Raw genomic sequence first — 15,832 nt, 5'->3', positions numbered from 1 at the left:
GATGAGAATGCCTTAAAGTCCGCATCAACATCTTTCCATGAATTGTACTGTCTTTCCAAAGTCATGAGATTGACTAATGGCATCCATACAGTAGTTTGATCATCAGCCCAGCAATGAGAAAACTACAAGATTTTACCCAATGATAGTTTTTTTTATCTATATTGTATATAAGTGTGGGGCTAGAATAGCTAACAGACATTGTTCACCAAACAACTGGGAGCAAATAAGAAAACCCAATCTTCCCTAGGTTTAACTGTTAATATAATATGTTTGCTTATCAAATTTATTTAGGAAGCTAAAGCAACCATTTGTCTTTCCTGGCTCTGTTTGGTCAGCTTAGCATTTGTATATGCATAGATGTGAGGTGATCTTACAACAGTGAAGGAAGCAATTATGAGCCTTATTCATGGACACAAAAACATTGTTTGTGTTTAGTGTGCGTTGTTTTCACTATATTGATCTCATTATTTGGGACACAGAGCACAGTTTGCTCACATCAACAGTCCTGGTTTTCCTAGTGTTCAAAGGAAATCTAGGCAGAAATAAAAAGCAATGATTGTGAAATGTCCCTTTTCTATAGAATGCTTTTTTGAAACAGCAGTGATTCAAATTAGCTATTAGTAACCATGTTAGAGTTGAGACAGAAAATCAGGGTTTGTTAATCCACATTAAAAAAAATAAAGCAAAAGTGTGGAGCAATTCCATGAAAAATCAAAAAGGCAAGTTTCTCACTTCTATAGTTAAAATACAAAGCAGCAGAAATGTAGCACTTTAAAGACTAACAAAATGATTTATTCTGTGATGAGCTTGGAAGTGGAGCTTTGGAAATGGAATTGATCTGAAGTGGGTCTGTCCCACAAAAGCTCATCACCCATTAAATCATTTTGATGGTCTAGTGCTACATTTCTGCTGCTTTGTTTTGTGGGAGTAAGGACTAACACAGCTTCCTCTCTGTTACTGCTGTAGTTGTTAATCCAAAAATATCACTAAGGCGATGTCTACACCGTAGAGCTATTCCAGAATGCTAAGGTATCCCTAAATAGCTACTCTGCATCCATGAAATGGTCCCATTATTTCAAAGCATTTTTCAAAATAAAGGGCACACCATTTCAGCATCCCTGTACATCTCATAACAAGAGGAGTAAGGGATGCCTCAAAACAATACAGTATTTTGATGTTTGGTGCGCTGTAGACTGCGCCAAATGCCAAAATAGCTTATTTTGAAATAAACTTGAAATAGGGCATAGTGCAAATTGTATATGTCATTTTGAGTTTGGGGTGCAGTGTAGTCATAGGCTAAGTGAACAAGAAGAGGTCTATGATGTGTTGATCCGTTATGTTTGTGAGACACAGCCTAATCCTCCAAACTGATTGAGTTCACTGGAGTTCCACTCAGAGGGCATGTAAAGTCAGGCCCAGAGGAGGAAGAGACTGCAAAGTCCCTCACCAAAGAAAGGAGGAAATTAAGAAGAAGACTAAAAGAGAATCAGTGATCAAGATAAGGGAGAAAGACTAGAAATGCCCATGTGTCCCTACTATCACACAGAATATAGAGTCTAAGGATTTTTTCCCACTGTGTATAAAACCCCCCCAGCAGTTAAGACATATTAGTGACAGCTGAAAAAGTTGAAGGAAGTAGAAAGAATAAAATTTCCCACATGAGAAATCTGATCTTAGGAACTGCTTGAAAAATATGTATGCAGTATGAGGGGAGGAACAAAATGGATAGATGAAAGCTAGATAAGTGTAAGTAGAGCATAGATTGACATCCCACTGAATGGCATGACCTCTATTATCACTCTCCCAGGTACTCACTCCCACTCCTGGATCTAAGGGTGGCATTCACAGGGTAATCACTGTGATGGGGCAGCTTCCCCAGGCAAGTTAGAAGATTAGCAAATTGACCATCCAATGATATTTTACTATGCTTAAGTATTTTACAGGTATGAAATGCATAGCTTGAAAGTGGCAAAAACCTTTATATGAGCAAGGAAACTCCTCACTGTATAAAAGCTCCCAATTCCTGGTAGTTAATACAGAAGGATAAAGGAACAGTGATATGAAAAAAAATGAAAAACGAATATGCTTATTGCAATATACTATGTCAGTGCCAAATGCGGAAGGGAAGTATGATACCAAAGCAAGTCCATAAATATTCTATTGTGACTAATCCTATACAATTGAAGAGATGGGATTTAAAAAAATAAAAAGCTGTTGCCCTAGGCATGCTTTTTACTATCTTTAGTTCTGTGTTATTCATTTCTTTTGGTTCAGTAAACTCTTCCAGTTTTAATGGTTCACTAAGTCAAATACCTAGATATTAACAGCATAATATTTTAAAATGGAGGTACCTGGACAAAAGCACATAAAAATAAATGTTTTCTGAGGAGCTCGTTAATTGACTCTTCACAACGTGTAAGTTGCTAGGTTAACATTTCATCTATTATTTGAGTTATAGGGTCACAGATAATGAGGAACTAATAGTGGAGGTAGAGGTGGGTGATAACCTGAGAAGCAGTGATCATGAGATGGTAGACTTCAGGATCCTGACCAAAGGAAGGAAAGAGAGCAGTAAATTACACACCTAGGACACCAGAAAAGCAGACTTTGACTCCTTCAGGAACCTGATAGGCAGAGTCCCCTGAGATGCTACCATGAAGGGAAAAGGAATCCAGGAAAACTGGCAGTATTTTAAGGAAGCCCTATTGAAGGAGCAGAAAGAAACCGTCCGGATGTGAAGCAAGAGAAGTAAATATGGTAGGAGACCAGACTGGCTTACTGAGGAAATCCTTGGAAAATTTAGGAACAAAAAGGGAGCTTACAAAAAGTGGAAACTTGGACAGATGTCTAGAGAGGGATATAAATGTATAGCTCAAGAATGCAGGGCAGTTATCAGGAAGGCGAAAGGGCAACTGGAATTGCAACTCACAAGGAATGTGAAGGATAACAAGAAAAGTTTCTACAGGCATGTTAGCAAGAAGAAGGTGATCAGAGAGGGCGTGGGGCCCCTACTGGATGAGGGAGGTAACCCAGTGACAGATGATGTAGAGAAAGCTGAAGTACTTAATGCTTTCTTTGCCTCTGTCTTCATGGACAAGGACAGCTCCCAGACTAATGCGATAAGTGATGCACTGTGGGATGAAGGTGGACAGCCTTTGGTGGGGAAAGACCAGGTTAGGAGCTATCTAAAAAAGCTAAACATACATAAATCCATGGGACCAGACCTAATTCATTTGAGGGTTCTGAGGGAGTTGGCATATGTCATTGATGAGCCCTTGGTCATTATCTTTGAAAAGCTGTGGAGATCAGGAGAGATCCCGGATGACTGGAAAAAGGCAAATGTAGTGGCCAACTTTAAAAAAAGGGAAGAAGGGTGATCCAGGGAACTATAGGCTGGTCAGTCTTACATCATTCCCTGGAAAAATTGTGGAGAGGCTCCTCAAGGAAATCATTTTGAGGCACTTGGAGGAGGGGAAAGTGATCAGGAATAGTCAGCATGGATTCATAAAGGGCAAGTCATGCCTGACCAATCTGATTAGTTTCTACAATGACATAACTGGCTCTGTGGATAGGGGAAAATCAATGGATGTGATTTACCTTGACTTTAGCAGACCTTTTGATACGGTCTCACACAATATTCTTGTCAGCAAGTTAAAGGAATGTGGATTTGGATAAATGGACAGTAAGATGGATAGAAAGATGATTAGAAGGTCGGGCCCAGCAGGTAATGATCAATGGCTTGATGTCGGGATGGCGGTCATTTTCTAGTGGAGTGCCACAAGGTTTGGTTCTGGGTCCTGTTCTGTTCAACTTATTTATCAATGACCTGGATGAGGGGTTGGATTGTACCCTTAGCAAGTTTGCGGATGACACTAAGCTAGGGGGAGAGGTAGATACGCTGGAGGGTAGGGACAGGGTCCAGACTGACTTAGACAAATTGGAAGACTGGGCTGCAAGAAATCTGATGAGGTTCAATAAGGACAAGTGCAGAGTCCTGCACTTGGGCCGGAAGAATCCCAAGCATTGTTACAGGCTGGGGTCCGACTGGCTCAGTAGTAGCGCTGCGGAAAAGGACCTGGGAGTTGTAGTGGACAAAAAGCTAGACATGAGTCAAAAGTGTGCCATTGTAGCCAAGAAAGCTAATGGCATATTAGGTCGTGTTAACAGGAGCATTGCCAGTAGATCCAGATAAGTGATTAGTCCTCTTTATTCAGCTTTAGTGAGGCCACATATGGAGTACAGTTCTGGGCCCCCAGTTATAGGAAGGATATGGATACACTGGAGAGGGTCCAGCAGAGTGCGACCAAAATAATTAGGGGGCTGGAGCATATGACTTATGAAGAAAGGTTGAGGGAATTGGGACTGTTTAGTCTGTAGAAGAGAAGACTGAGGGGGAATTCATAACAGCCTTCAATTTACTGAATGGAGGTTGCAAAGAGGCTGGAGAGAGGCTGTTCACAAAGTTCATGGGTGGCAGAACATGGAACAATAATCTCAACTTGTGGTTGGGAAGGTCCCTGTTGAACATTAGGAAAAACTTTTTCACTAGGAGGGTGGTGAAGCACTGGAATGGTCTACCCAGGGAAGTAGTGGAGTCTCCATCCCTGGAGGTATTTAAATCTCGCCTTGACAAAGCCCTGGCAGGGCTGATCTGATGGGTTTGGTCCTGCCTTGGGCAGGGGGCTGGACTTGATGGCTTTTTTAGGTCTCTTCTAGCTCTATTGTTCTATGATTCTATGAAATTAGTGTTGTTATTTTCCCCATCCTTGTTTTCAAAATTTTGACATTTTATTTAAAGGAGATCCTTTTTCTTCTTTAACTTCAAAAAGTAAGAATAGCCCTAACCCAGTATCCTGTTGTCTGATAGTGCAAAATGACTGACACTTTAGAGGAAATGAACAGAACACTCTCATTATCATGGGATCCATTCCCTGTCGGCCAGTTCCTGCTTTGCTAAGTCAGATGTTTACAGACACCCAGATCCTGGTGTTACATTTATCATTATCTTGAAGATTTCTTACTGGACACAGAAGTTTTCACTCCAATTTGAGGCAGCTTCATCAGAAAGGTGCAGAGCCCTCACAGTATCATCAGAGCAAGTTAGAAAGTAGTCACCGGTGTATGTGACATTGTCTGTCTTTGGATCCTCTTGTTGGCCACAAGTGTCATGGCTGGCTGCTCACTGACCCTACTCCATTCAAAAGTGGTTGTGAAAAACCTATGGCTAATATGGCAAATAAAAGTCACATATACACATGGTCAAGTCAGTCATAACAGACAGTTTTGTGATATCAGACACAGACTATTCTTCAACCCACATTAGTGTCACAGAGAAATTTGAGCAATCCAACTAAGCCCACAATGTGTCCCTTGATAACCAGCATACTCTTGGGTGGTCAGAGTTGTCTCTATATAGTGGCAGGCTCAGGTTTTCTCAACCATTCTGGCTATAGCTTCCTTGTTATGGTTATGTGGAAAAGTGGTATTGTCCAACTTAGGGGCTACATCTACACTTGCATTCCTTTTTTGAAAGAGGAATGAAAATGAGGGACATCGAAAATGTAAATGAGGGACTTATTTTTATATCTTTTGCTTTGTATGCATAATCTCTTTTCAGAAGAGATTCTTTCAAAAGAAAAAAAAACAGTGTAGATGGGGCTATTTAAAAAATAAAACCCATCTTCATAAAAACCCTTCTTCCTGAAACAAAATAAGATTGCAGAACAACAAAGAGCTAAACCAGATTATTGGAAAGTTTGAACATTTGTTCCCAGCAAAGCAACAGCCAGTGGCCATGGCTACACTAGCCCCTGCCTTTCTGAAGAGACATGCTAATGAGCCACTTCAGCAGATTCTAATGAGGCGTTAACATCAATATCAGCACCTCATCATCATAATGGTGGCTGCTCACAATTCAAAAGTGCTGCTTTTGAAACACACGCAGCCCATGTAGACAGCAGCTTTTCAAAAGGACCGTCTGGACTTTGAAAGCCCCTTCTTCCCAAAACCAAATGGACTTTCAAAAGGCCCCTGTCTACATGGCGGTGTGCATTTCAAATGAGGCACTTTTGAAATGCGCCTAGCCACCATTATGCTAATGAGGTGCTGCATTTTCATGTCAGTGCCTCATTAGCATCTGCAAAAGTGGTTCAATAGCATGCTTCTTCTGAAAGGAGGGAGTTAGTATAGCCACAGCCAATGTGTTTACATGTTACTTTTTTCACCTTAGATGAAGTATGTTGAGCGAGTTCAGAAATGTAAAAGATCTATCTAATATTATTCTGACATAAACTGTGTGGACATCATATTTCAAACTGATGTCCATTAAGACAGGTGTTTGGTCCTTGTTCTGCTTTGGTATTGTAAAGATGAAACACACTTGCAGCTAATCAAACTTGGCTGTCAAGGTCACTGACATCAGCATTTGGCCATTTCAAGTTGTTTCAGCATTTAGGGCACCTTCACGTTCTGGAAAAGTCATTCCGAGGTACATAATCAAATGCCTTCTGCATATGTGAACTTGAAGGACTGGATGAATAGAAGTTCATTTGCATATAAGTTGAAAAACATTAGACTTAGTGAGTAGACATCTGGTTTGTCTTTTTTATATGCTAAGTCTCTTTCCCATGTGCACTCAGAAACATGTATTATGGAGACAAAGACTAACAATGGGAATGCTCTTGACAATTTGAAGGGCCAGTGTTCCAGACTGTGCCACTTGCTGCTTTCAAGTCCCAGAAATAATTTTTCCAGTTTTCTTGAATAAATTTCTGAATAATATTGTGAAAAAATAGTGCTTTTTTACTATAGTTTCAACAAAAGTTACGCTTTCAGGACTGTAATTGCTATGATCACCTCAGGAGACATTTTTAATAATTCGCATTACATAAGCTATCTTCCAGTAATCTGATGAAGGGCAATTTTAGTGATAGGGTACATACCAGTTAGTATATCTGCAATTTCACATCTGAGGTGGTTTTCCTTTCTTTTCTTTTCTTTTTTGTTTTTTGAATGTTAAAGTGAATACATCTACTAGCATATTACTCTTTAATTTATTACTTTGTTCTAAAACTTCTATTGAGATCTTAATTTGGGGCAGTTCCTCAAATTTGTTACATTAGAAATGGCTCTGACATGGGAATCTTGTGAAGACAGTGCAAAATAATTAATTTAGCTTCTTCTCAAAGACTTTGTTTTCCCCCTATGCTCCTTCAGTGACCTGATAATGTAAGTAGTCACCTAGACTACTTGTTCTTCACATTTTTGGGCTGCCTAATTATGCAATTTTACTTCATTTTTCAAAGAGGATGCTCCTTTATATTTCCTCAGAAGGGTTTTAATTCCAGTTTTTAAAGCATGCCCTTTTGACTCTAATGGCCAGTTTTATTTAGCTGTTTACTTATGGTAGCATTACTGTTGTTATTGTTGTTAGTAGTAATATACATTCATTTTAGTTTGGGATATATAGTTAGTCGTCTATATAATTTCCATGTAGGTTATTATTATTTCACTCTTGTGATAGTGATTCCTCATTCTTTGCAGTTCCTCTTTTTGAATTAAAATACTATTGTGGTGGGCCATTTGGTATTTTCCTACCTATAAGGATATTACACGTAATTATATTATGATCACTATTACTGAACCAACTATATTAATCTCTTGGACCAGAACCTGTATTCTTCTTAAAACTAAATCAAGAGTACTCACCCCTTGTGGGTTCAAGTACTAGCTGCTCCAGGAAGCAGTTATTAACGGTGTCAAGAAATTCTATGTCAGCATCCATTCCTGAGATGAAATGTATCCAGTCAATATGGGGTTAGTTGAATTCCCCATTTTTCTAAAGTTTTCTGCTTTTAAAGAACTGTGATCTCCCTAAGCAGTCTCCTTCACCATCACCATCCTGGACAAGTGGCTCATAGTATATCTCTACTGCTATATTCTTATTATTCAAAAAGACTTTATATCCATTAGAGATGTAATGATTTGATTCATTTCAACTTTTTTATTGGATTTGATATAATTTCTTCTTTCATATATCGTGCCACACCCCCAACAATGTGAGCTACTGTGTCATTTCTGTATATTTAAACCATGCTATTACTTTTTCATGTTGATTAATCTCACTGCAACAAGTTTAATTGAAACTGATTATAATAAATATTCTTATTTACTACCAAATATTAAGTTCACACACTTTAATATTTATATTCCTTACAACTCTATACAAGAACTTATAAAGTTTATTTACTGTTGGCTGTTAAAATGTCTAATGTCAAACACTTATGATGAACTATTAATGAAGAAACCACAAAGACTCATTTCCAAATATTATGTTATAACTGATATTAAGTAATGAACAAGCCATGAGAAAAATTATGAAGTGTTAGTCCACACATGCAAAACGTCTGCAGAAGTTTACATGTAAACTTCAGGGTGATTTTGTCACCTAATAAACATAATTGGTAGATGGGAGTACTTTGATATTCTTTAAGAAAGTATATTTACCTGACTTTACTTCTGACCGGTCAAGCTCTATTCTGGTCAGTTCTAAGTAAGGCTCTGCTTCCAAGAATTCCTCCATGTCAGTGGATTCTTTTGGCTCCAGGAATTAGGGTTTTAAAGGTCACATTAACACAAATAGGGTAGGGGACACCCTAAACCCTCCACATATTATGTATTGTTATGAATGAAAGTTGCAAAGGAAAGCCTGAACTTACATGAAGATCTAGGAAAGAATTACACTAACCTGCCCCTGAGGGAGGGGGCTTGGAGGAAGTTAGCAAAGAGACAATAGGCGCTAACAGAAACATTCAAACTTGAAATTCAATCACAGCACCATCCCCCTTGGTTAGAAAAGAAAAACAGAGACAAGAGTGGAAAAGAAAAGAGGGGAAGAAATTAGCTCTTCCATAACAGATCCCCTTGGGCTCATCAGAAAGTATGATTTATTGATGTATTATTCATGTAAGGTTTATTGTTTTTATTGTTTGGGGGGTTGAAAATGATGTTTGAGCAGCTTATGTTTTCCTTTCCTTCTCTTCCATAACCAAGAATCTGACCCAGGGAAAAATCCCTGTGTTTTTCTTTAATTCATTTTTTTAAACAATAAGCCATTTACAATGCTTGTAAAGATAGTCTTGTTTTAATAATGAAAGTTTTTTTTTTCTTTGTTAACAGATAGTGTTCAATCATTTGTGTCCTCTGTGCCTGACTACAGACACGTTACCAGAGAGCTCACATTTCCCTACATGTTTTTTGGAGGGTGCCTTTGTTACTTCTTTCCAACTTCTTGGGAAAAGGAGGTTGATGTTTTGTGTTCGGAGAAGAGAATCCAAGTGATTTCTTTCCTGGAAAGGGGATTTTGTATAGCTACTGGCTGATTTCAGGGAACACTGAAATCAGGAGAAGTTTCTATCCCTGGGAACTCCAGGGACAGAGTCCAGCAGTGACTTAGCCAGCCCTCATTGCCTTCTCTTGAAGTGCTAGAGTGGGGAATCAGCAGTGACACTTATATACATTTTCTCTTGGATGGTTCGAAGCTCCTTGCTTGAAAACACAAAGTCTCAGGTCCTGGCTAGTATACAGGCACCAAATTCCCATTGAATTAAGTGGAAGTTGGGTGCCAAATACACTTTTGAGGATCCGTGACCAACTGTTTTCAGATATATTTCTCCTCTCATTTACATTCTCTCCCTCCATTGCCGCAAAATCAGAATGTACTACATGACCAAGCAACAAGACCTGCAACAACAACCTCTAAAATTAATGCCTGCCTCCTAGCTTGACACACTTTAATCACATGTGGGATATGAAGATGCCATGTAGCCACCTTCAGCTTCTTCCAACTCATTTTGCATGGAATTTTAGGGAGTTAATTTCTCTGTATTCTATTTATAGGAAGACATGATGTTGTCCTTAATCACACCCCTGTCCGGTGCAAAAGAAAGAAGTAGAATCAGAACACAAATATAGAATACAATGGGATAGAATCAAAATAGTAGTATTCTGCTTGGGCTTCCCTACACTAGCTCCCTACTTCGAAGGGGGCATGTAAATGAGCCTGAGCACTGAATAGCAATGAGGTGCTGCGTTGCATATACAGCACCTCATTAGCTTAATTCTCACTGTGTGAACTTCAAAGTTGCAAACTTTGAAGTGCCGGCATGCCATGTGGCCACAGGGACTTGAAAGTACCCGCGGCTACTTTAAAGTGCCCTTACTCCCAAAACTTCTTGCATATGCAGCACAGCACCTCATTGCTATTCACTGCTCAGGCTTGTTTACATGCCCCCATTGAAGGATGGGGCTAGTGTAGACAAGCCAATTGTAGTTACCCCTTAAAATACTTCCATAAGCTTTACCCTAATCTCATAAGTAATACCCTAATATAGTCACATATACTACATCAAATAACCATAGCACATAAAAGGCAGTTTCCAGAAACTAATACACTGTGTGTTGAGTAATGCATGTTGATATATCCCAGTTCTGTGAATGATGCATTGGAGACTCGTGTATCTAACTTTTCATTAAAATTTGCCTCCTGTGAGTCATAATTCATTTCATAATATGGTTGTGGCAGTACACTTTTTTATTAAAATGATAGCCATGGTGACTTTATAAGGTTTGGAATTATTGCAAAACAAAACTATTTGTGACTCTTTTGTCACCATGACCTTTAGATTGTTTCTTCACTTCCCTCTACAGTCTGGCATTCAGTTTTCATTTCCCTGAAGATGTGGTTCAATAGCACTTACAGAGATGTTGACACCAAATGGGAAACATTGAAAAATTCAATTTAAAAATAATACTGTTTATGTACTATATATATTGTATTTTACTAACCACAAAGATATTTGATGAAAACAATTTTTGTTCTCTTTTTCATAAGTTTTCCCACTTATTTCCCATATGAAGTAATATTCTCTGACCCTTAGCTGTACTGGGCTGTTATGTGCTCCTCTACCAGTAGACAGTTACTGTGTCCAGCTCTGGGAAGCTCACCATAATTTATGGAGCTCTTCTAATGGTGTAACCAATCGCACATTTTTCTCTTACTACAACTTTCAGAAGATCTAAGCTCAGGGAAAGGGACAGTGACACTGGGGAAAAGTTCTTAGTCAGATTCTTTCTGCATTTTGAGAATCCCTGGTTGTTTTCTTGGTCAGTAGGAGCTATTCCATGGGAGGTATGTTGAAATGACCTTCATCCTGCTCTAATTCCTAATAAGCAAGAACTCCAGAATTGGAGAAGAGCTAAGGTAGCTTAAAGAGTGGATGAAATTGCCTAATCAGAATGTATTCAGGCTGAATGATAAACTATGATACATAATGGAACTTTGAGAATATAAAGAAACGTAAGTAGTGATATCACACTTTTTCTAATTGAGTTAAGCCATAGCAACACTTCACAGTTCTAATTTTTCTCTATCACTTAAGGCTCACATATCACTATGTGCATGTGGCACTGTCTAAATTCAATATACACACTTTAGAATTTCACTTTTTTTTCCTCTTTGATAGAACTAAAAATATTTGTAGTATTATGCACTCTGGTGCATACACAGCAGGATGCTTCTTTCATGCCTTTTGGTATGATTGAATACTATTTTTACACTTCCATGTCTTAACAAATTTGCTTACCTTTGGACTCAACTACTATTTAAGATCCATAGTGTCCCTTACCTGCTGATTTTGCCTGCAAGATATAATCACAAGCTATGTTTTTAAAGAACTCTAATTCTGAAATTACTTTACATTATATTTCATGATTATTTTTTAACTCTTTAGAACACATTCTCCTGAACAACCTCCTCCGACATTTTAACTGCATTTCAACTCATTTTTTTTCAGTTCTAAAGGATTAAAGTACGGCATTCCGAATAGTGTTATGTCTTATAATGACCTTGGTTTAGCTAATTCAAATGAGTTTAAGCTGTTCTGATTCTATATGGTCTTGTCAGTGTTATACAGCATACTGGATCATACACAGAAACTGCTTTTACAAGACCTTGTCTATCATAGGATATTTCCAGTGCACTTTCTTGGTTTTAGTCATATCTTTCTGAACATTCATTTCAGGTGATTTACATCAGTGGGGGGGTGGGAGGGAAACCAGATTTTTTGTTCGTAGTTCCTCTTTTTTAAATTTATTTATTTGTTTGCTTATTTATTTATTTGCTTTAGAGCTCTTTCATTTTACCTGATCTTGATGCACTGCTTCTTCCTATGGCTTTTGTTATCACTTATACACAGATGACATACAAATCTATAATTCCTGCTGGTGTCCTCTGATTCTGCCTTTTCATTTCTTTCTATCTGAGTCATCTCTTACTGGATGCATGCGAATCTTTTCTTACACACAAGTCAGAAATGACATATTTTGTTCCTTTGGCTTGCTCTTTCAACTGCCTCCCCCCGCTGTTTGCCTTTAATTCTTTATACTCAAATAATACCACTTTCCGTATTCCTGAATTTGGTACAATCTTGGATTATTGTTTATCTTTTAAAAACTGTAATTATAATTTTTTAAAATACATAATATAGCAATCTAATTACTTATCAACCAACATCCTGAAATGAATCTCTCCTGATTAGATTATTGCAACAGATTTTTGCTAGACCATCCACATGTATCATGTACTTATTTGTATTCTGATAGCAACTGGAGCCCCTACTCACATTTAAGTTACAACTAATTTTATTCTAATTTTATTGAAAATATCACAAACATCAAAGTAGTTATCACAGTTGATTAAAAATTTGTTGAACAGAAATAATGATAATATTTTAATAATGTTATTTGTAATTAAAGAGCAGTCCTGCGGCAAGTTAGCCTGTGTCTAGATGGAGGGGACTATTTTGGGATATGGTGGTATTTCGAAATAGCTGCCCATGTCAATGCAATGCACCTGTTGTTTCAAGACAGTTTTCAAGATAACAGGCATGCTATTCCAGCATCCCTGTACATCTCATACTATGGGTTTTATTTAGGCATGTGGTGCCATTTAGACAGTGCCACATGCAGAAAAAGCATATTTCAAAATCTAATCACATTGGCTGTGGACATACTTGGACAAAATTTCGAAAGAGCCATGCTAATGGCCAAATCTGAGGATACTAATGAGGCACTGCAATGAATATTCAGTGTCTCATTAGCATGCTGCCGACCACGGCACTTTGAAAGTGCTGCGTTTCTATCGCTCACAGCTTGGCTACATGTGGGTCCTTTTTGAAAGGACCCCACAGATTTTGAAATCCCCTTATTCCTATCAGCTGAAAGGACTCCTGTGTAGCTATTTCAAAACAAGTGATGTTAAAAAGTGGAATAGAGCCTATTTTGAAATAAGAGTGAATGCAGCCAATGGCTCTATTTTAAAATAGGTTCTACGTGTTTAGATGATGTATTTCAAAATACATTTTGATCATGTCTACCCTAGCAATGAACTTCAAAATAAATTTCAAAGTCAGAGCTTATTTCAAAATTAAGTGTGGAATATCAACACTCTTTATACATTAATTCAAAATAGCGGTTGAAGTAAGGGGACTCAACTCTCAAGTCCTTATTGCATTCCTGGGATGGGAGTAACTTTGAAATAGGATGTGCGTATATGCTCTGGAACCTGTTATTTCAAAATAACAGGTCCGCTGTGGTAGCCTACAGGAGCCTGGAGATATGCCTGCTGTGCCCTCTACAACATTGTCGAGGACAAGGGGGATGCCTACATCCAAGGGTGGGCAGCTGAGGCTACCACGGGGTTCAAAGAGCTGGCTGCTGTAGCCAGTTGCCAGGAGAACTGTGATGGAGTATGGATCGTGGAGGCACTCTGAGTGAGCTTTACCCCGGGCCACACTGACCCCCCGATGCCCACCCCTCACCATTCCCCCACACATCCACCCCTCCTCACCACATGCACCACTACCACTGTACCTGCACCTCCCCCCACAAGACCATGGGACACAGGCATTGGTGAGCAATAAATCTTTATCAACATGAACCACAACCCAGTGCTTGTACAAAAAATGTAACTGTTTACAATGAGGATGGTGGTGGTCATGTATGTCATGTGGTGGGGAGGGGCCTGAACTGGGAGGCATGTGGGGATGGTTAGGGTTAGTTATAGTGGGAGAAGTGTAGGTCGGATATTACAAAAAAAAAAAAATCACCAAGCGGGTGGTGAAGGACTGGAATGCGTTACCAAGAGAGGTGGTGGAATCTCTAATCCTAGAGGTTTTTAAGTCCTGGCTTGACATAGTCATGGCCAGGATGATTTACATGGGGATGATCCTGCTTGAGGCAGGGGGCCTGGACTAGATGACCTCCTGGGGTCCCTTCCAGCCCTAGAATTCTATTATTTTTTGATTCTATGATTCTATAGGGGCCAGAATTTAAAGGGATGTGGGAGGGGCCTGAACCAGTAGGGGCAAGGGGAGGGCCCTGAACTGGTAGGCCAAGAGCCCCATCAGCCCTGGGATCCCCTTCTTTCCTGGATGAGAGCTCAGTGGCTTGGATGGGATGGGGTTGGGAGCACTGGAAGGTAGGGGGCATTGGTGTGGGTTGGGGCAGGGGCATCTTTGGGGGTGTGGGGTTGGTGGGGGCCCCTGCGGGGGGGTGTTGTCATGAGTGGGCCTCTGCATGGAGCTCTGAGGGGTAGCCAGTGGGGGAGGCTGTATGGAGGGTCAGGAGCTGGGCTACATTGCCCCTGTGCTTCTGTAGGGTCCCATGGATCCCCTCCGGGCAGGACATCAGCCAGACCCATGCCTCCCTCTTCATGGTGGTGTCCCTAACTGGCATCTACCGCTGGGAGATGAAGGTGCCAGCCTCCATATTCTGGCACAGGCCAGAATTGCAGAAGACCCTGGTGTTGTGGGTTCACCTTGACCTGCCCACATACATGTCCATTAGCTGGCCTTTGTGATCCTTCAGGTCCTGGAGGACTACCAAGTGGTATCCCTTCCAGTTGATATAGTGGCCAGTGCTGTGTGGTGGGATGTGGATGGGGATGTGCATCCCATCCAGGGTGCTGAAGCAGTTTGAGAACCACAGTGAGAAGAAACCCCGACTATGGCATCCAGGTCTCCAATGCAGATGACCTGATGCAGGAGCATGGCATTTATGGCATGGACAACCTTCATGGGAGCAAGGCCATATACTCTTGTTCGGGTGCAGTGGGGCATTCCCAGCCAGCATCTCCCAGAGGTCCCAATGACCCCTCCCAGCCAGAAGCCCCATGCTGGGGGTGTGCCCTTGTCCCAGATTACTTCTATGAACTCTGCTCCAATGGTTGCCTTGGCCACCCTGAACTGGTGCTCCCCTGAGTGGTAGGAGCCCAGGGTGGCCAGTTTCTATATCACAATCGCAACCCGCTTGTCCAGGGGGAGTGCAGGCTGCATGGCGGTGTCCTGGTGCCTCAGTGAGGGTGCCAGCCAGTGGCATAGCTTGTGGAAGGTGTTCTGGCTCCTGTGGAAGTTCTGCAGCCACGTGTCATTGTCCCATTGCCCCAGCACCAGTCTGAACTGCTGGCATGGCTCCATGGGCACGGGGGTGCCAGGGGATGAGGTGCAGGCTGGCGGGGGGTCCAACTTCTCGGGGGGGAGCTGCTCTGTCTTCCAAGGAGGAGAGGGGTGGCTGCAGCGACTGTGCAGACGAGGTGGTCAATGGTGTCCACAATGTCTGTGTCCAGTGCCAGGAGCAGGGTGCTGTCAGCCATGGTGCTGCTGATCTGGGATCTGTCTCGCTGCTGGCAGCTCTGCAGGCCTCAGCTCGTGCAGGGTGGGGGAGTTGGGGGAGGACTTTAAGGAGGCTGCTGGCTGCAGGCCCTAGAAGGGCTTGG

This window comes from Carettochelys insculpta, chromosome 4 (genome assembly GCF_033958435.1).
Source record: "Carettochelys insculpta isolate YL-2023 chromosome 4, ASM3395843v1, whole genome shotgun sequence".
Taxonomy (NCBI): domain Eukaryota; kingdom Metazoa; phylum Chordata; order Testudines; family Carettochelyidae; genus Carettochelys; species Carettochelys insculpta.
Note: the sequence above shows the minus strand (reverse complement) of the source record.